Genomic DNA, 23,003 nt, shown 5'->3' on the forward strand with positions numbered 1-23,003 from the left:
AGCCTGCCTGAATGATGGAGAGGTATCCTTCAGGTCTTGACCATAGGCCTGGACCGGAACATGGCCCCCCCTTTCCTTTGACGAGTCCGAGAACAGCATCAAGAATGTGGGGAAAGGACGAGAATATCCACTACCATCAAGAGGCTCCATAGGTCAACCCCCATTGCAGGTCTAATAGTTCCGCTGGTCCCATAGGGGCCAGGAAGTCCGGTTAAACATTGCCTGAAGCCACCGGAACTTGGACCGCCACACATGGAACTTATCCTGAGGCGACCGTTCGGACTATAGACGGGTCAATGAGGAAAGGAGAACTAGGAAACGTTCCAAGGTAGGGCTGAAAGCTCTGCTTGACTGAGAACAGGTACTGCGACTCTCCTCAGTCTTGCCACAGTCAACTGAAAGGAAGGCTCGGAGGATGTGGTAACAGAGTCTGGCGTCCCCAGGTGGTCACCCATCCAAGTACCGACCAGAACCGACGTTGCTTAACCTCGCTGGACGGATGATTAGCGGGGTTTCCAACGTGGTAAGGCCGTTGACTCAATATCATGGCCGGATACTCCAGATGTTGAGGCAGAAGAAGAGAAGGCTCCAAGCAAAATACCATGAACCCACACTCATGGTAAGCATCCGGAAGCTTGTCCCGGCGCTGAAGAAGGTCGAACCCGAGCATACCGGAGTTGACCAGCCCTCCAAACAGCAGAGGAGGCGGAAGCCTGCACCTGAGCGGCCATGAGGAAGGCAAGGAGAGTTCTCTGGGAAAAAAAATCTGCTATGCCAAGGCGGAATAGCCACACTGCATCATAAGCAGGAATACTTGCAGTCTAGGCTGAATTCGACGAGCTCCCTGGAAGATGGATGGAATGGAAACTGAAAGTACCTGTCCTTCCGATCCAGGGTTTAAGGAGTCCTGTCGCCTCGTTACCAGTCTGATCGATTCTGCTGTTCTACGCTGGCCGAAGTTTGTTCGACAAACTTGATCAGGGCTGAGAGGTAGACTACGGAACTCCCCTCTCAGATCCTTCCTTACAAGAAAGGATCGACTGAAGAGGCCGGGGGTGAAGCCGTCGATGATCCTATGGAAGACCTTCGCCTAAGGTATGGATCATTCTGCCCAACCGGGCAACTCTTGCTGACGCTATGGCATAGAGGTTCAGAGACACTGAATTCGCTGACAGAGACGGCAGGCGCGATATCCTTGGCTGATCACAGAGATTGTGCGGGAATGGGCATCGGGAAGCTGTCATTCGGATGAGTAACCTTAAGCATCCTCCCAGCGAAAAACCTGCAATCCTAGAGTTCGTGAACTCTGCCGCTCCTTTTAGGACTATGCCCCCCCCGGGGGAGCCTCCCATGCCATCTGTTCCTGACAGGAGGAAACTGCAATTGGACACCTTGTCCCAGTTGTCGTAGCCGATAACTTAGGCCGACGTGGTTGAAAGAAAAGGGGCGCTGGAGCCCTGCTGAGTCTGGAAGAAAGCGCCTTGGAGGAGTGAAAACGGAAGTCGATTTCCTCCGCAAAGCCGCTGTCTAAGTCTCTGTCCCTGGGCACAAACAAACTCTTCTCAAGGATGGAAGGGTGTCTGAGGTCGTCGACCTCCACAGATGAGACACCCGAAGGAAGCCCCACACGGAAAGGAAGCTACAAGGGCGTAGTAACACGTAGTAAAAGGGTGAACGACCTCAAGAGAGAGAGAGAGAGAAAGACATAAGTCAAACTCGATCGCCACCCATAAAATTACGCCGTGGTGGCCTAACTGCCGAGGACTCCACGTAGATATCGTACACTACACACACAACTCTGAAAAGGAAACTTACTGATTTCTATACTCAAATATATATACAAACATGAAAACATGTTTACATATATATTGAGTAAATGAAAAGTAAGCGATTAAGTAAAGACAAAACAAACAATGGCTGCCAAGAGAGGACCAAGACAGAGACGTCTGTCACAGTCCAAGGCAAAAGTGAAAGTGAGCATTCATCTGTGTGAGGGGGGGAGGGGTAGCTAGCTACCACTCCCCTCCCCCCCCGCTAACTAGCGCGGGGGTAATACACCCTCGTTAAATTCTAATGGCTCGCCATTTCAGTTGCGCTAAAAGGTAAACCCTCTGTAAATAGCGTGGTTTGTATTTCGGTTACGGAACAACTTTTTATTCATGCAGACTAAGACCAGGTAACAATGCCCTCAACCTTCTGCTACTTGTCCAGTAAGGAGCTTGAGGTTTTAAACCAGCTGTTGTGCAGCCACCACATGGCCGATAGAAAACGTATCGAGCCTCCTGTGGGTCACGTCGTGCAGGTAGTGGTCTGTGAAGGTCGTCTGATGCTTCTACACCCCAGCTTGAAGGACCTGCGTCACAGAAATTTCTCTTGAAGGCCAGGGACGTAGCTACGCCCCTGACATCATGTGCTCTAGGATGACATGACAGAGGAGGGTCTGGATTCAGGGACAGATGGATCACCCTACGAATCCATGCCAAGAAGGTGTTCTTGGTGACACTCCTCTTAATCCTCCCAGTGCTAACAATGTTTGCACCTGGGGACGGACTGTAGCCGTTCTTCTGAGATATAACCTCAGACTCCTTACTGGGCACAGTAGGAGAAGGTCTGGGACATCTGTTACAGAACGGAGACTTGAATCCGGAAGGAGTCGAACCAAGTGCCCGGCCCCCCCTGATTTTGAGTCTTAGCACCAAACCCAGGGACGAGTTTAAACGTTACCTTCCCTCCATACCCTTGCATGGTCGATGTCATATGAGACCATGAATTCACTGACTCGCTTGGCCGAAGCCAAAGCTAGTAAGAATACCGTCTCCCAAGTTTGGCGGCGAACTGAAGCTTGCGTAATGGTTCATAGTGAGGTCTCTTAAGATACCTGAGAACCCGAACCACGTTCCATGGAGGAGGTCTCACATCTGACTGAGGGCAGGTAAGTTCATAAGCTCGTATGAGTAGGAAAAGTTCCAGCGAGGAAGAAAAGGTCATTCCTTTGAGCCTAAGGCTACACTCAAGGCCGAGCGATAGCCTTTCATCGGCGAGATAGAAAGGCATCTTTTCTTCCCGCAAATACACGGGGACCTCCGCTATTGCTGGAATAGTGGCATCTAGAAGAGAGATACCCCTTCCAGGATACCAACCACCAAAAACTTTCCACTTTGCCTGGTAGACAGATGCGGATGATTTTCGCAGATGTCTAGCCATCCTAATCGCAACTTGTTGTGAAAATTCCTCTCTCAGAGAGGAGATGCTGGATAGTCATGAGACTCGAAGTCGTAGCGAAGCTACAGCTTTGTGGAAGATGCTGGCATGTGGTTGTCTGAGTAGATCGTGTCGTGGAAGGAATTTTCTCGGAAGTTCCGTTAGGAATTGCAGAAGGTCCTGAAACCATTCCGCGTGATGCCATAGCGGAGCTATGAGGGTCATTGAAAAATTGACCGATATTCTGGTCTTGTTGAGTACCCTACTCCTCAGACAGAACAGGGGAAAGGCGTACACGTTGATGTCGTCCCCCCGTTGTTGGGAGGCATCTTGCCAGAGTGCATTGGGATGCGGGACTGGGGGAAAGTATGGTGAAATCTTGAAGATCAGCGCTGTCGGGAAGAGATCCACAGTCGGGGAACCCCACAAAGTCAGGACTTTGTTGGCTACTAGATGACACAAAGACCACTCGATACTCACTATCTGAGATGCTCTGCTCAGATTGTTGGCAAGCACATTCCTCTTGTCTGGAATGAAACGCGCCGATAGTAGAATCGAGCGGACTCCGGTCCATCTCAGTATCTCTACTGCAAGATGGGAGAGCTGCTTCGAAAAGGTACCTCCTTGCTTGTTGATGTAAGCCACTACTGTGGTGTTGTCGCTCATTACCACCACAGAGTGACCTGCCAGGTATTGTTGGAACTGTTGAAGGGCCAACAAACCGGCCTTCATCTCTAGATGATTTATATGGAGGCACTTTTCTGATTCAGACCACAGGCCTGCGGTCCTGTGGTACAGAACGTCCCCCCCACCCCCTCTTTCTTTGAGGCGTCCGGAAACAGCATTACATACGGGAGAAGGACGAGAAGATCCACTCCTCCTCGTCGGTTGTCGTCTGTCACCCACCACTGGAGGTCCGTCCGTTCCACAGGACCCATAGGGATCATGACGTCCGGGGAATGGCAACCTTGATTCCACCGGGACTTGAGCCGCCACTGGTGAGATCTCATCCTGAGGCGACCGTTGGGAACTAGACGAGCCAAGGATGAAAGGTGACCGGGGAGACGTAACCACGATTGGGTTGGAAGCTCTTCTCGACTGATGAAAGGGCTTGCGACCCTTCTCAGCCTTGCTATCCTGTCGTCTGATGGGAAGGCTTTGTGGAGATTGGTGTCTATAATCATGCCAAGGTAAAACAGTCTTTTAGTAAGAAGCAGAGAGGACTTCTCGAGATTTACCATGATCTCCAAATCCTGGCAAAGTCGTAGAAGTTTGTCTCGGAGTCGAAGAAGGGATGACTCCGAGTCTGCTACGTTCAGCCAGTCATCCAGTTAACGGAGGATACGGATGCCGATCCTGTGTGCCCACGATGATATAAGGGTGAACACTTCTGGTAAAACCTTGTGGTGCTGTGGAGAGACCGAAACACAGCACCTTGAACTGGTACCCCTTGTGGTCTAGGCTGAACCCTAAGTACTTCCTTGAAGACGGATTGACTGGGATATGGAAGTACCTGTCCTTCAGATACAGTATACACATGAAGTCTTGCGGCTTCACTGCAAAACTGACAGTGTTTGCGGTCTCCATGCTGAACGGAGTTTGCTTTAATCTGAACCTCTGCCCTAAAGGCCCGCCCCCTTGCTGATCCCATGGCAAAGGAGCTAAATGACACCGGATTCGTCCTCAGGGGAGGTAGAGATGTTGTGAACGGGACGAGATATCCCTGACTGATAACAGAAATCGTCCAGGAATCGACCCCAAGTTGCTGCCACCTGTCTGCGCAACCTTGTAGGCATCCTCCCACTGCGGACATGCAGGGGGGACTGCCAATCCTAGTGTTTGCGGCCTCGGCTGCTCCCTCTAGGATTCTTCCCTTCCCTGGAGGACTTCTTGCCTTTCTTGTCCTTGACCGGAAAGGGCTTAGACACCACTGTCTTCACTGCCGTTGTTTTGGTGGGACGTGGCTGCTGGGGTGCTGGAGGCTTATAGGGCATGAATGTCAAAGCCCTATGTAGGAGGGAGTCTTGGTGACTTCCTTCACCTCTCTGCAGCCTGCTCCACGTCCTTAGGCTCAAACCGGTTCGTTTCCATAACAGAAGAATGTCTGAGCCTGTAGATTCCGGTGCTAGGGGCCTCTCGGTAATGTCTTGGAGTCCTTTAACTCCCTCCTGGGAGGGATGCAGGACGCCAACAACGACGGAGGCAGGCTCTTCTCCACCCTTTACCGCGCGAGGTGGGGTTTCCCTCAATGGTGTGATGGGGGAACTTCTCACCTCACGTGACTCTCCTGAGGACGGGAAATCTTCGTCCAAGGGGAGGGAGAAAAGTCTGAGGGGGGAGGGAGCCTGCCTCGAAGACTTACGAGGAGACAGCTTAGTCCTCGGAGAAGTTACTGCGTCCGAAACTCCTCTTTCCCTCTTCAGGGGAGTAGATGCAGCCAAGGATTTGTGGCCCAACTCAGAGAGAATAGGCTTGAAAGCCTGTGCTACCGCTCTGATTAGAGCCCCAAACCAGGGCTGCCGGCTGCGCTGTCAGACACTCCCTCTGGAGGAGTCGCCTGTAAGAAGAAGGAAGATAAGGAAGAAATGTCCCTGGACCCTTCTGGAACCTTCCCCCCTACCGGCAAGCACGCTGTTCTGTGCTTGCGGGGGGGGGGGGGGGGGGGAAATGCGGTCATGGCGCCCTTACCGCGTGTTGTCTGGCAGCAACGCGCGGGGGGGGGGGGGGGGGAGGATGCGGTCATGGCGCCCTTACCGCGCGTTGTCCGGCAGCCTCGCGTGTGGGAGGGTATTGGCGATCGCGATCGCGCTAGCGCAACGGGGAATACCCGGGGCTCGCACGAGGGAGACTGCTGGAGCACGGGTGTGCGGGCGACTGAGCGCCGGGACGAGCGGGCGCGAGACTTCATAGTGTGTGCAGGATCAGAATGAAGAACCCGTGCGGGCCAGAATGTTGGAGTGCGGGCGAGACTTCATAGAATGTGCAGGAATCAGATTGACGTGCAGGATCAGAATGAAGAGCCCGTGCGGGCCAGAATGTTGGCATGCGCGCGCGTACGAGTTGTTGACGCGCGCTTAAGACTATCGGAGCGCGCACGCGCTCAAGACTATCGGAGCGCGCGCACAAGACTATTGGTGCGCGTGCGGGAGACCATCAGTTCCCGCGCGTGGACAAGATCGTTGGCACTTGCGCGCGTAAGAAGATTGTCGGCGCTTGTGTGGATCGTCGGCGCTTGCGCGAGTAAGAAGATCGGGGAGCGCGCGCCCGTTCTAAGCGCTTTGGCGAGCGCGCACGTTTACGCGCTACGTTGAAGGGTCAGCTGGCTGGACGATCAGGAACTGGGATGTGTCCTTAAAAAAGGGCGGGCATCCCCCGATGAGGACCGTAAGCAGGTCTGCTTTAGAGTCCAGGACCGAAGTCCTTCGTTGCAGCGCAAGGTTGCGCTGATAGATCGGTAGGTCAGCTGGCAGGACGATCATCACTGGAAGTTCTGCTTGATCCTCCGAGGCGGAGTCTCTATGAGGGACTTATCCCGCGAACGAGAGAGGTGCCCTTCGTAAAAGAGACTAGAAAAGACACGTGGTGAATCCCCTTAGGGCCGTTGGATCAGCAAGCTGATCTTAACAGGAACGATCCTCCAAAGAGGAGTCTCCATGAGTGGCCCCTCTCGCGAACGAGAGAGGCGACACTTCGTTGAAGAGACCTGAAGACACTCGTGGTGACGCCCCGTAGGACCGTTGGATCAGCAAGCTGACCTATCATGAACAATCCTCCGCAGAGGAGTCTCTATGAGTGGCCTCTCTCGCAAACGAGAGAGGCGACACTTCGTAGAAGAGACCTGAAGACACTCGTGGTGACGCCCCTTAGGGCCGTTGGATCAGCAAGCTGACTTTAACAGGAACGATCCTCCAAAGAGGAGTCTCTATGAGTGGCCTCTCTCGCGAACGAGAGAGGTGAACACTTCGTAGAAGAGACTTGCCAAGACTGTGATCCACCCCTGAAGGAAGAGAAACTCAGCAAGGGGGGAGAAAAGTCTGGCCAAAGGGCAACAACAGTAGTCGAAGGCAATGAATTTATTAAGGTATGAGAAGTTCTCCCTCTGAAGGGAGAAAACCTCACCCCTGGGGAGGATACCTCCCTCGGAAGGGAAGTTGTCCAACCCCTGGAGGCAAACCTCCTTTAGCATTCTAAGATGATCTGAAGTGCTGGCACGTTGTCACGGGAGTACTTCTAAGAGAAGGGAAAACGCCCATGACGACGTCCTCTGAGGGACGGCAGCGACAGCAGATTCCCCCGTCATGAACAGGACAGTTCGGCAGAGACAGCAGACTCTGCTTCGTTGGCACTCTTTAGTCGAACGAAGAACAACTGCATAGTTAACTGGGAAAATAAAATCAAATAATTATTTTACCAAATTCCCCAGGAAGGAACTCCGAAGAGAAACCCCGAGGGAATAACATAAAATGACAAATTCGAAGATAATTTGTATTTTTCCTAACCATACAAACCTTAGCTATTTACAGAGGGTTACCTTTTAGCGCAGCTGAAATGGCGAGCCATTAGAATTTAACGAGGGTGTATTACCCCCGCGCTAGTTAGAGGTAGGACTTTCACTTAGAGGTAGGACTTGTCTTGGGGGACAGGGCTGGCGGGCAAATATGTGTAAATAGCTAAGGTTTGTATGGTTAGGAAAAATACAAATTATCTTCGAATTTGTCATTTGTTCCGTAACCGAAATACAAACCACGCTATTTACAGAGGGTGACTCACCCCTTAGGTAGGGTGGAAAGTCCCCAGCCATACTGGCTTTGGCTTTACCCGGGGACTCAGAATCCGAGTGAGTCGCACTCGAGAAAAGGAGTCCCTGCACCTCACAAGTTCCTTGCTCCGCAAGGAACCATGTGGCCTACGTAAGCTTGTGTGTGAAGGAAGAAGTGTGACCCGTCCTAGGCAGTTGACCTGGAGTTCCAGAAGGAACTCTGGGTTAGGACGTTCCCAATACCACCTCGTCAGGGTATGGGGGACGCGACAGTATTGACTCAATACTCGGAACACAAGGAAGCATGGTTTACCTGCAGAGGTTCGAGGTCAGCTATGCAGAGACCAGGATGCTGCTTCCCCGTAGAGGGGATGATGAAGAAAGAAGTAAGGGCCAGACATACTTCTTTCGTTCATGCAGACTAAAACCTGATAACAATGCCCTCAACCTTCTGCTACCTGTCCAAAAAGGAGCCTGAGGTTAGACCAGCTGTTGTGTAGCCACCACAGAGCGATAGAAAACGTATCGAGACTCCTGTGGGTCACGCCCTGCAGGAAGCGGGCTGCGAAGGTCATTAGACGCTTCCAGACTCCAGCTTGTAGCACCTGCGTCACAGTAGTATTACTCGAAGGCGAGGGACGTTGCGATGTATCCAACATCGTGCTGTAGGGCGACGTGACGGGGGAAGGTCTGGAGACAGGTCGAGATGAATGTCCTTGAGTCCGGGCTGAAGAGGTATACTGGTGACTCTCCCCTATGTCCTCCTTGTGCTCCCAAATCGGCTGCAACTGAGGACAAACTGCAGCTGTTCCCAGCGCTAACCTCTCGATTCCTTTACTGGCAAGAAAGAGAAGGTCTTGGGACATCAGATACAGAATGGAGACTCGAAATCTTGAATGAATCGGACCGAAGGGCCGGGACACCCAGATTCTGAGTCTAGCCAACAACTCAGGAGCGAGCCTGAATGTTGCCTTCCCCTCTTCCTTAGAAAGGGGGGAGTCGTAAGAGACCAAGAAGATTGCTTACACACTGGCCGTGGCCAGAGTGAGCAGGAGACCCAAGGCGGATACAATCCGAGGCCTGTCGTAAAGGGTCTTGAGAAGATCTCTTAAAGGAATAAAAGTCCGAGCCATGCTCGAAGTTGGAGGTCCTCCTCCGACTAGGGCAGGGACGATCGTAGCTTCGCATGAGCGAGGATAGATCCAGCGGGCAGGAAAAAGTTATTCCTTTAAGCCTAAAGGTCAGGGAAAGGCTGAGCGACAGGCTTCATTGCCGAGAGCGGAAAGGAGTTTCCTCCCGCCGAAAGGCAATAAGACCGTTATTGCTGGAGAAGAGGTCTCAAGGGAAGAGGTATATCTCCCACGGCACCAACCACCTTAGACTCTTCACTTTGCCTGGAAGACCCCTGTGGATGACTATCGCAGATGACGCGACCTCCGTACCGCGACTGTAGCGGGTTGTCACTTCTTGAGGAGGAGGCGTAGTGTCTCCAGGCATGAAGCCGAAGCGACGCCCCGGTTCGGGAGAGATGTCGTAGTGTGGTTGCTTGAGTAGTCTGCGCCGTGGGAGAAGCTCTCCCGGGAGTTCCGCCAGGGGAAGCAGAGGGTCCAGAAACCGTTCTGCGCATAGTCCCAGTGGAGCTCTCCCATTGAAAGGTTGACAGACAACCTGGTCTTGTCGAGACCCATTGTCCACAGACAAAAAGGAGGGAAGACGCAGGCGTCGAAGTTGTCCCACCATCACCGGAATGCATCTTGCCAGAGTCTCGGGGTCTGAGACTGGGGGGAAGAATAGCGGAAGCTTGAGGTTCCAAGCTGTCGCGATCAGGTCCCCCAGACCAGTACTTGCTGGTTACCCAAGGTCAAAGACCCCCAGGTACAGTTGCCTCAAAGTATTCCTTTACCCCTTACGCTTATGTTTTATGAAAATAGTATGGTAACACCGCAATGAAAGCCTATTTGTCTTGTAACGACGGACGTGAATGGTCGAGCTATTGGTATGCCAGTGCTCCTATTTTTAAAAACACTACTGTAGACAATATATTAATGATATACGAATAATAGTTCACATTACAAGTGAAATAAGTTGCTGTTAAATACTTAGAAAAATAGTTTAGTAACAGAGTAGTAATAATAGCAATGGTAAAAATCATATTCATTCCTGATTAATCAGACATCGTCAACCTTCGTTACATTCAGTTGAGGCAGGCGTTTGCTGAAATCCAACTTTAGTTCATAGTAGATATATGGGTTCTTTTTCAGAACATAATTATTTGAATGGAAATACGCTTTCGATTTATATAATCCATCAATTTATAAAGAAATGAGATCATAAACCGCAAATTTCAAGACCTATAAATATAATTTCATAAAGGCAATTACGATAGCCATTGACAGGTCATGATACGGAAGGCTTGGGGAAAAATTAATAGACAACCCGATGTATAAAGGAACAAATATATCCAGTGTATCATTCAAATATATATATTTTTTTAATTCGAGCCACGTCTCACCAGAGTAGCCTAGATGGAAATTTCTCTGGGCGGTAATTAAACTCGAGTCATCTGAGTAACAACACACCTTAACCACCCTGATGGTCTTTATATCATTGGTAGATATGGTTGCACACCGATAAAATCGTACTCATATAGATAAGAGAGAGAGACTGAACTATGGTTGGGTTTATTTTATGTCAATTTCGTTGGTATTATCGAACAGTACTATATAAACCTTTTTTAATACCTTGAGAATGACACAGGGACTCGATTAAAGCTGTATAACTCAGAAAGAGAGAGAGAGGCGGGGCCAGTAAGTGATGTCGTGACCTCTGTTAGTCCATTATGTCATTCTCTTGAGTAGCGGTTTAGTGACTAGAGTAGACAATGGATCGCAATCAACAAAGAATCAGCAATAGGAGCAGAATTGTAGGCATGAGAGACTCTGGCATGTCTTACAAACGTATTGCAAGAGAATTAGGAATTTCATTGCCAACAGTTCGACTTTGGTGTCGAAGATGGGAAGAGTCTGGAAACCTCAACGACAGGCCAAGAGCTGGTGGGCCAAGAAAAACGACCCCAGAAGAAGATAGGGCGATTTCGGAAGTAGCCACGCAAAGCCCATTTATAAATGCAGTTGCCATAAGGGACACACTGAACTTGCGTGTTTCGTCTGGAACTATAAGAAATAGGCTCCACGCAGACGGTATCCACCATAGGACTCCGGCAGTGAAACAAAAGCTGGAGGATCGTCATAAAACGGCACGGCTGGAATTTGCTCAACGTTATTTGGAAGAGGGGTTAGACTTCTGGGGCAGAGTAATTTTCAGTGACGAAAAGACCTTCGCTTCTAACACGCATGGTCGTCTGCATTGCTGGAGGCGTGATAACACGAGATACGACAGCCAGAATATTTATCAAGTAGCCAGAAGCGGCCATATCACCTGTAACGTTTGGGGGTGGATACACCTGCATGGCGTTGGTGAATTGGCCCAGATCAGTGGAAGGTTCAACGCTGAGCAGTATCTCGAAATTTTGGAAGAGGTGATGGTTCCTTCCGTTCGCGCTGATGCTCTTCCTTATCCTGAGCAGATAATTTTCATGCAGGTATGTGCATTGTTTTTTTTTTTTTTTTTTTAGTTATATGAATGTACTTTCTTGACAAATATGGTATCAATTCATTGCTGATATTGGTCATAAAGTAGTTTCAAATTACTCAATAAGACTTTTGTCTTGGATTTATTAGTTTTATAACTGTAAAAGGATCTTACATCAACATCATTGATCTACATTCCCTGATGAATCTAAAGCGGCCAAATAAAGCCACTGAAATTGTTACAAGGTATTTTTTGCCTCTTCATGAAAAGTAGACCAAATATTCTTATCAACACACAACACCCACGTCTCCTCCTTGGCTACTAAAGCCCTTATATTAATCATTATTGTGACTCCTTTTGCTGGACTAAACGGCATTATTTTGCCGTCATTTATATTGAAAATATAAATTGTTCTCCTTCCACCTTGTTCTAACAGTATGATTAATCAGTTATATTATTTCTTTTAGGATAACTGTTCCATCCATACTGCGAGGATTGTCTGAGCATGGTTTGCTGAACAGCGCGACATTGTTCTCCTTCCCTGGCCGAGCAAAGCATGCGACTTGAACCCGATCGAAAATGTCTGGGGGAACATCGTCAACAGCTGGGAGCAGGGTCAGGAGCGTAACCACCAGCGTCTTTTCCAGCATGTTCTCAACGATTGGGAACTGTTGCGCCGCAACCGACAAGTTGTGTATAACCACGTCTCGTCAATGCAAAACAGATTGCAAGATGTTATTGCACATAATGGTGGATGGAAAAAATATCAATGTTTCAAATACGATCTTGTTTTACTTATTTTCTTTTTTACAATTCAACATTGTATAACTAGAATTAAATAATTTATTTCCATAGTGATTTCACTAAACCTTGCCCACAAATGTAAGGAATGTTATGAGAATGGAAACTGAAAAAAAAAAATAATAAGCTTCAATCAACCAGTATCGCTTGAGTACTAAAACAAAAGGTTAATACGAAGTTATGATTGCGATTAAACATTGAATATCACAAATTTGTAATACATAGTTTTCAGATATTTGCTATAAATTCATCGATGAATCCAGCTGATTTTAATAAAGAAAATTCATAATTATATAATAAAAGACTTGGGTATTTTATTTTTTACCAACGATTAAGACCAAGGCCAACTCAACTGAGGGTGCAATTTAGTCATTTAAGTTAAATGTAAAATAGAAAAAATAAAAATTCTAAACCTGACGATAACTGAAAGCAATTCAATCCATCTCTTTATATCTATGTATCTACCCATCTATGGTGCATCTAGTTGCAAGTTTTAATTGCTAATTATCTTATCTAGAATATTTAGTATTAAAAGTGATATCTTACGAAGCACTTACATTCCCTAAAGTAATTCCGTTGTCAAGTGGGCTTTTGACAACCGATAAATTCTCGAACTGCCCGTCATGAATTTATACCTTACTACTCTGAGAATGATCATCATGGAATTTATTTTCATAAAAATTAACATGCGACTGATGATTCCTTCTTGATGTTTTGTTAGGTCATATGTGGAGGGAAATATTACATATTGAACGAGATCTGTGAAACAGCTAGTTTGACGTCAATAACTTGTTTCAGACCCCCACCGTATTGTAATAAGTATTGAAGACACAAGGATATCGGAGTTATCTTATTATATAATGACATGGCTATACAACATTTATCTAATCGAGTCCCTGTTGTCATTATCAAGGTATTATAAAAGGTCTATATAGTATTGTTTGATAATACCAACGAAATTGACAAAATAAAACCAACCATAGTTCAGTCTCTCTCTCTCTCATCTATATGAGTACTGATTTTATCGGTGTGCAACCATATCTACCAATGATATAAAGACCATCAGGGTGGTTAAGGTGTGTTGTTACTCAGATGACTCGAGTTTAATTACCGCCCAGAGAAATTTCCATCTAGGCTACTCTGGTGAGACGTGGCTCGAATTAAAAAAATATATATATATGAATGATACACTGGATATATTTGTTCCTTTACACATCGGGTTGTCTATTAATTTTTCCCCAAGCCTTCCGTATCATGACCTGTCAATGGCTATCATAATTGCCTTTATGAAATTATATTTATAGGTCTTGAAATTTGCGGTTTATGATCTCATTTCTTTATAAATTGATGGATTATATAAATCGAAAGCGTATTTCCATTCAAATAATTATGTTCTGAAAAAGAACCCATATATCTACTATGAACTAAAGTTGGATTTCAGCAAACGCCTGCCTCAACTGAATGTAACGAAGGTTGACGATGTCTGATTAATCAGGAATGAATATGATTTTTACCATTGCTATTATTACTACTCTGTTACTATACTATTTTTCTAAGTATTTAACAGCAACTTATTTCACTTGTAATGTGAACTATTATTCGTATATCATTAATATATTGTCTACAGTAGTGTTTATAAAAATAGGAGCACTGGCATACCAATAGCTCGACCATTCACGTCCGTCGTTACAAGACAAATAGGCTTTCATTGCGGTGTTACCATACTATTTTCATAAAACATAAGCGTAAGGGGAAAAGGAATATTTTGAGGCAACTGTACACTCTCTCTACGAGGCTCTGCTCGGATAGTCTGAGAGAACATTCCCTTGCCTGGAATGAGAGAGCCGATGGTGGTATTGAGAGAATCTCAATCATCCCGGTATCTCTACTGCAAGATGTGAAGGTGTGAAAATGCGTCCCCTGCTGGTTAGAATACGCCAGAATCATGAAGTCAACGCGCACGGGGCAACTCGGCAGGAGCTGTAGGATCTGTAGAGGGGCCAGACTAAGGCCCCTAAGCCTGCCTGAATGATGGAGAGGTATCCTTCAGGTCTTGACCATAGGCCTGGACCGGAACATGCCCCCCCCCCCCTTTCCTTTGACGAGTCCGAGAACAGCATCAAGAATGTGGGGAAAGGACGAGAATATCCACTACCATCAAGAGGCTCCATAGGTCAACCCCCATTGCAGGTCTAATAGTTCCGCTGGTCCCATAGGGGCCAGGAAGTCCGGTTAAACATTGCCTGAAGCCACCGGAACTTGGATCGCCCCACATGGAACTTATCCTGAGGCGACCGTTCGGACTATAGACGGGTCAATGAGGAAAGGAGAACTAGGAAACGTTCCAAGGTAGGGCTGAAAGCTCTGCTTGACTAAGAACAGGTACTGCGACTCTCCTCAGTCTTGCCACAGTCAACCGAAAGGAAGGCTCGGAGGATGTGGTAACAGAATCTGGCGTCCCCAGGTGGTCACCCATCCAAGTACCGACGTTGCTTAACCTCGCTGGACGGATGAGAAGCGGGGTTTCCAACGTGGTAAGGCCGTTGACTCAATATCATGGCCATATACTCCAGATGTTGAGGCAGAGGAAGAGAAGGCTCCAAGCAAAATACCATGAGCCCACACTCATGGTAAGCATCCAGAAGCTTGTCCCGGCGCTGAAGAAGGTCGAACCCGAGCCTACCAGAGTTGACCAGCCCTCCAAACAGCAGAGGAGGCGGAAGCCTGCACCTGAGCGGCCAAGAGGAAGGCAGGGAGAGTTCTCTGGGGAAACAAACCTGCTATGCCACGGCGGGATAGCCACACTGCATCACAAGCAGGAATACTTGCAGTCTAGGCTGAATTCGACGAGCACCCTGGAAGATGGATGGAATGGAAACTGAAAGTACCCGTCCTTCCGATCCAGGGTTTAAGGAGTCCTGTCGCCTCGTTACCAGTCTGATCGATTCTGCTGGTCTACGCTGGCCGAAGTTTGTTCGACAAACTTGCTCAGGGCTGAGAGGTCGACTACGGACATCCCCTCTCAGATCCTTCCTTACAAGAAAGGATCGACTGAGGAGGCCGGGGGTGAAGCCGTCGATGATCCTAAGGAAGACCTTCGCCTAAGGTATGGATCATTCTGCCCAACCGGGCAACTCTGCTGACGCTATGGCATAGAGGTTCAGAGACACTGAATTCGCTGACAGAGACGGCAGGCGCGATATCCTTGGCTGATCACAGAGATTGTGCGGGAATGGGCATCGGGAAGCTGTCATTCGGATGAGTAACCTTGAGCATCCTCCCAGCGAAAAACCTGCAATCCTAGAGTTCATGAACTCCTTTTAGGACTATGCCCCCCCGGGGGAGTCTCCCGTGCCATCTGTTCCTGACAGGAGGAAACTGCAATTGGACACCTTGTCCCAGTTGTCGTAGCCGATAACTTAGGCCGACGTGGTTGAAAGAAATGGGCGCTGGAGCCCTCCAGAGTCTGGAAGAAAGCGCCTTGGAGGAGTGAAAACGGAAGTCGATTTCCTTCGCACAGCCGCTGTCTAAGTCTCTGTCCTTGGGCACAAACAAACTCTTCTCAAGGATGGAAGGGTGTCTGAGGTCGTCGACCTCCACAGATGAGACACCCGAAGGAAGCCCTCAGTCAACGCGTCCAGATGGTACAACATCGAGCTTGTCCGCAAGTTAGATACTTAACGACGAAAGGCCAAGGTGCCTGAGCTTGAGAGGAGGAAAGTGTACCCATGATCTTCCTGTAGCTTCCTTGAACCAAACCTCGGGCCGTAACCGAGGAGGGAAAGAACCTGGTAAGCTCCCAGAGGAAGGGGTAAGCAGTCACCCCTTGTCCGATGGAGAAATCTCGAACGGAAAGCCCCCCCGCCAAAAATCCTTCCAGGGAATGACGGGGAAAGGCTAACCCAGGTTCAGGAAAGAGGAGTGTTGCTCAGATCTCCCTTAAGTTTCTCCTATTCTTGCAAGTGCCATGCTCTGCGTTTACGGGGTGAGGCCGTGTTCTGGAAATACGCACCAGAAGAACTCGCCAGGCTGGCCATGCTGCGAAAACCCCATTGGGAATCATGGTCGCAATCGCCCTGGAGCTCGCGCGACGGTAATTCAAAGATTTTCGCGTGGGCGAACGTGGAAGCGCCCATGTGCGGTAACGCAAACGAAGGTGAGCGAAGGAGCGCAGAAGGAGGGCGAGCGTGGTAGGAAGGGCGAGAGCTGGTGGTCAGTGAGCGATAACCCATAGACGAGCAATGGATACTGCAAGAAATAAGCCGACGTTTGTGCGAAGAAACACTGTAGGTTCGCGCGACGGAACACCATCCGTCCGCGCGATGGAAAACCGTTGGTTCGCGCGTGGGCGAACATTGGAGAGCATGGGCGTAGACGTGCAGGCACGTGGGCGTGTGGGCGCGCAGGCGAATGGTCGCGCGGGCGGGCGCGCGGTCGCGCGGGCGCGCGGTCGCGCGGTCGCGCGGGCGCGCGGTCGCGCGGGCGAGCGGTCGCGCGCGGGCGAGCAGTCGTGAGGGTGGGCAGGTGGATGAGCGCGAGTCCAAGGCGGCGAACGCAAGCGTTAGCGCGATGGCGAGGAAACGCGCTGCCGCGTGGGCGAGGAAGACCGCTGGCGATATGGATCAACAAGCGATCGGTGGTGAGCTGGTGAGCGCTAACGCGCAGGTTGGCGATGGCGCGTTGTGTTATGCCGACGCGATGGTTGAGCAGCATGCGCAGGTGAGCAATCGTGCGTTGGCGAGCAGCATGCACAGGAGGGCGATCGCGAGCAGCATGCGCAGGGTCGCGCGATGGCGATCAGCATGCGCAGGGTCGCGCGATGGCGATCAGCATGCGCAGGGTCGCGCGATGGCGATCAGCATGCGCAGGGTCGCGCGATGGCGATCAGCATGCGCAGGGTCGCGCGATGGCGATCAGCATGCGCAGGGTCGCGCGATGGCGATCAGCATGCGCAGGGTCGCGCGATGGCGATCAGCATGCGCAGGGTCGCGCGATGGCGATCAGCATGCGCAGGGTCGCGCGATGGGGATCAGCATGCGCAGGGTCGCGCGATGGCGATCAGCATGCGCAGGGTCGCGCGATGGCGATCAGCATGCGCAGGGTCGCGCGATGGCGATCAGCATGCGCAGGGTCGCGCGATGGCGATCAGCATGCGCAGGGTCGCGCGATGGCGATCAGCATGCGCAGGGTCGCGCGATGGCGATCAGCATGCGCAGGGTCGCGCGATGCCGATCAGCATGCGCAGGGTCGCGCGATGCCGATCAGCATGCGCAGGGTCGCGCGATGGCGAGCAGCATGCGCAGGGTCGCGCGATGGCGAGCAGCATCTGCAGGGTAGGCGATCGCGCGATGGCGAGCAGCATCTGCAGGGTAGACGATAGCGCGATGGCGATCAGCATGCGCAGGGTCGCGCGATGGCGATCAGCATGCGCAGGGTCGCGCGATGGCGATCAGCATGCGCAGGGTCGCGCGATGGCGATCAGCATGCGCAGGGTCGCGCGATGGCGATCAGCATGCGCAGGGTCGCGCGATGGCGATCAGCATGCGCAGGGTCGCGCGATGGCGATCAGCATGCGCAGGTGTGCGGTCGCGCGATGGCGATCAGCATCCGCAGGTGTGCGGTCGCGCGATGGCGATCACCATCCGGAGTTCAGGGTCGCGCGATGGCGATCACCATCCGCAGTTGAGGGTCGCGCGATGGCGATCACCATCCGCAGTTGAGGGTCGCGCGATGGCGATCACCATCCGCAGTTGAGGGTCGCGCGATGGCGATCACCATCCGCAGTTGAGGGTCGCGCGATGGCGATCACCATCCGCAGTTGAGGGTCGCGCGATGGCGATCACCATCCGCAGTTGAGGGTCGCGCGATGGCGATCACCATCCGCAGTTGAGGGTCGCGCGATGGCGATCACCATCCGCAGTTGAGGGTCGCGCGATGGCGATCACCATCCGCAGTTGAGGGTCGCGCGATGGCGATCACCATCCGCAGTTGAGGGTCGCGCGATGGCGATCACCATCCGCAGTTGAGGGTCGCGCGATGGCGATCACCATCCGCAGTTGAGGGTCGCGCGATGGCGATCACCATCCGCAGTTGAGGGTCGCGCGATGGCGATCACCATCCGCAGTTGAGGGTCGCGCGATGGCGATCACCATCCGCAGTTGAGGGTCGCGCGATGGCGATCACCATCCGCAGTTGAGGGTCGCGCGATGGCGATCAGCATCCGCAGGTGAGCTAGTAGCTGGCGAACCATGTTCCTTCAGAAGTGTTGGAGAACGTTGGCGTGCCGGCTGTAACACACGCGGGCAATCCGGAGATCGCCGAGAGACAGGTGATCGCTGGCGAGCTGATGATCGCTGGCGAGCTGATGATCGCTGATGAGCAGAAGGCTATGATGATCGCTGACGAGCAGAAGGCTACGCGTGGAAGCCTGCGCATAGAAGAAGAGTCCTTGACCCCGACCTGAACCGAAGTTCTAGATCGCGAGGGCGAACGTGGGAGCGTAACAGGAACCAACAGGAACAGCAGGGATGATCATCATGAAAGCGCTGACGAACAGGAGAGCGCTGATGAGCAGAAGAGCGCCTGTGCGCTAACACTGAGCAGGAGCAGGAGAGAACACAGCAGAAGGGCGCGCAGGGAAACCCTGACACGCAAGGGAAGAACACCCGTGGGAGGCAACCCTTTGCCCCGAAGGGATCGTTGTCCGCCGGGAGACTGATGTCCGTCGGAAGACCGTTGCCCGTCGGAAGACGAGATCAGACTGCTGTACATTTGCACCAAGGCGGAAGATCGAGAAAAAGGAGTTGTAGGCTGCAAACGGAGATTCAAAAAGGCGCCTCAAGCACCCTTATAGGGAGATGAGAGGCCCTTACGACGAGGCGGACGGTGGGCCTTACGGCGAGGGAAGCCAACAGCAACAGCAACAGAAGAAACCTCCGAAGAGGAGTCTCTATGAGTGTACTCTCTCGCGAACGAAAGAGAAACACTTCGTAGAAGAGACTGGTCAGCCAGTGACCTAAAAGGAGCAATCCTCCGAAGAGGAGCTCCTGCAGTTGCCCAGCCCCTTGAGCGAAACTGCAGGTGTGACCGCTCAGCACCAAGACCATAGTCGCACGAAAAAAAGGCAAGAGAAGAACCCCCCAAAAGGAGAAAAACTCAAGCCTGGACAGGAAAAACTTCCCTCGGAAGGAAAGTTACCCGCCCAAGGAGGCAAGCCTCCTGAGAGTTCTAAAATGAACTGGAGAGCTGTCCGTCGTCACGGGAGTACTTCCAGTAGAAGGAGACACGCCCCTGACGAAAATACAAGGGGGGAGGCAGCAACCGCCATATCCCCAGGACTCAACAAGACAGCTCACACCGTTGCCATATTACAGAAACGAACTAGATCGGTAACTGTAAAAAAATAAAACAAATAATATTAGTACACATTCATTCCCCCGGGAAGGCTCCGAAGAGGAATCCCGAGGGAAAGGAAACAAGAATTACACAACAGGCACGTGCCCTCACAACCACTTACACTCACGGAAGGAGAGCTGTAACCAAAACAGAATTATAACAATTATAATTATGTAACTATGTAATTTAAAAATGAATGAACACTAAAGAAAGAATGAAAACTCCGAAAGGAATCGTTCTACAAGCTGAAAAACAAAAAACAACTACAATTAGATTCATAACTAATTGAGACAAACGTACGGCGTAGCAACCCCCCACACGGAAAGGAAGCTACAAGGGCGTAGTAACACGTAGTAAAAGGGCGAACGACCTCAAGAGAGAGAGAGAGAAAGACATAAGTCAAACTCGATCGCCACCCAAAAAATTACGCCGTGGAGGCCTAACTGCCGAGGACTCCACGTAGATATCGTACACTACACACACAACTCTGAAAAGGAAACTTACTTATTTCTATACTCAAATATATATACAAACATGAAAACATGTTTACATATATATTGAGTAAATGAAAAGTAAGCGATTAAGTAAAGACAAAACAAACAATGGCTGCCAAGAGAGGACCAAGACAGAGACGTCTGTCACAGTCCGAGCCAAAAGTGAAAGTGAGCATTCATCCGTGCGTGAGGGGGGGGGGAGGGGTAGCTAGCTACCACTCCCCTACCCCTCCGCTAACTAGCGCGGGGGTAATACACCCTCGTTAAATTCTAATGGCTCGCCATTTCAGCTGCGCTAAAAGGTAACCCTCTGTAAATAGCGTGGTTTGTATTTCGGTTACGGAACAAATAAGAATTAAGTATGCGCCCTCCTTCCCCAGATGACATACACGGGAGAAGGGGGGCGGAGAGCTGTAACAAAAACAGAACTATAACAGAATCATAACAGAATTATAATTATCTAAATCATCTAAGAATATACACTAAAAGTGAGAACCACTGACCCCCTGAAGGGAAGTTTTCCCCACGGAGAAGCAGAAAAGTTAAAGCAATTAGATTTCACTAAAAATAATTGAGACAAACAACGGAAATAGCAACCTAACCCGCAACGGGAAAGGAGCTATCGTAATAGTACTTAGTTGTAGTAAGGGGGGAACGACCTCAAGTAGAGAGACCGTAGTCAATCTAAAAAAAAGGCCACACTCCCTTCGCTGAGAAACCAAGTTTCCCATAGGAAAAGAGGCAAAGTGAAGATATTAGATGAATGAAGAGAGTCCAGGCAATGACGGTTCCCCTGCGGCGGCCGAGTAATGAAAATAAGCCGAAGGGAAGACCGAAGGACCAGAGGGAGAGGTCGTTCCCCACGAAGTGGAACTGTGGTGGCCTTGCACTACGCAAGTGTCGTTGTCGTACATCTCACACACAGCACAAACACTGAAAAGAAAACTTACTACATTTCTATACAGAAATATATACATAAACAAAGAATTTTTATATATACTGTATATTCCAAGTATAAGAAAAAGTAAAAAAAAAAAACCATGGTAAATTTTTAGTTTCAGCCAAATTTGGAAAAATGCAATAAAAATATATTTGTTGCATCAGAAATAGTGTGGTTTCAATGAATTTAACGTTTATTTTGACTGCAAACCAACCGATTTAGAGATTTACTATGTATACCCTAGTTCATCCCACCAATTATGGGGGACACCCTTTGGGAACCGGGATTTTGGGTGGGGGAAGGGGGGGGAGGGTGTTGGGGCATTGAATGATATTTGCAATAAATGAATAATTAATGTTCCAGCACCCCTCCCCCATACCCCTAACTAGGCCTACCGGGGGGAGGGGGGTAGGGCCCCCCAGCGACCCCCCCTTAAAGCCACAGTAATTTTCAGGGCACCACAGAACCCAACAAACCCACCTAACCTAACCTAGGGGGCCTGTACCCCTACCGGGGGGGGCTTCGCCCCCCCTGCGACCCCCCCTTATGGCCAAAGTAATTTTCAAGGCACCACAGAACCTAACAAACCCACCTAACCTAACCTAGGGGCCCTGTACCCCTACCGGGGGGGGGGGCTTCGCCCCCCCTGCGACCCCCCCTTAAGGCCACATTAATTTTCAGGGCACCACAGAACCTAACAAACCCACCTAACCTAACCTAGGGGCCCTGTACCCCTACCGGGGGGGGCTCCGCCCCCCCTGCGACCCCCCCTTAAGGCCACAGTAATTTTCAGGGCACCACAGAACCTAACAAACCCACCTAACCTAACCTAGGGGCCCTGTACCCCTACCAGGGGGGGGCTTCGCCCCCCCTGCGACCCCCCCTTTAACCAGGGGTAAATTTGAATATATATATTTTGTTAAATCACTTCTTACCTTAAACGGAAGATGACGATGAAGATGTGGAAGGTTGTGGTTGACCCTCTTCTGAATCATCAAGTACTGGAATACGTTCAGATTTGGTACAATACCACACATGTCTATCCTCACGAAAATGTAAAGGCGAATCACATTTACCACACTGGACACTTAAAGGTAATACGGAATGCTCCCTTAGAAAACGATTCACTACTTCAGGAGTTCCATTATAATTCCCATGAAATCGGCCGATCACATCAAAATAGGAATAACGACATATTTCACACAACCGTACCGGAGGATCCATGACAGTTAAGTGACGTGTGATGAAAATATAGAAACCGGAACTTTTGAAAACCGAAAACAAACGACAATCACGGGTTTCTCCCATAATGAAATAGGGAAAAAAACAAAATACTATCGTTTACAATGTTATATTGCACGAAAAACAGATCCTTGAAACAAGACTGAGAGACCAATGAATCGTCCAATAATAACCCTTGAAAAGAACCCAGTAGTGTTTAGATTGGAGGAGCGACATTAGTGGGAGGAGCAAATGCGCATTCAAGTAAATATTGTCACATTACGCAATGGGGCGGAGCCAAGTAAGATGAAAACAGACATACAAACGAACAAGAGCTAGGTCCCGTGGCAGCGTAAAGGTATACAAAACACTTAGAAATAAAATGCAGACCTACATTAACTGATATAATTATCTCTGTAAGTAGACATCAGCGTCAATAATGTATTGAGAGAAAGTTTTTTGTTATCACGTGCTTTACTAGGAAAATATATTAATATAATACATTTCCCAATTTGGTTGAATCTAAAACTTTACCCCCATATTAAATAGCGTGGTTTGTATTTCAGTTACGGAACAATTATCTTTTAAATTAGATTCTACT

The 23,003-nt window shown here is 49.7% G+C and overlaps 1 long non-coding RNA gene across 1 annotated transcript in view; it reads right to left on the minus strand.

Annotated features, from left to right (window-relative positions):
* LOC137656965 (uncharacterized) overlaps window positions 1–23,003 on the minus strand; it is a 43,653-nt gene that overhangs the window by 18,788 nt on the left and 1,862 nt on the right. The gene's annotated exons all lie outside the window — the stretch shown is intronic.

This window comes from Palaemon carinicauda, chromosome 18, assembly GCF_036898095.1.
Source record: "Palaemon carinicauda isolate YSFRI2023 chromosome 18, ASM3689809v2, whole genome shotgun sequence".
NCBI lineage: Eukaryota > Metazoa > Arthropoda > Malacostraca > Decapoda > Palaemonidae > Palaemon > Palaemon carinicauda.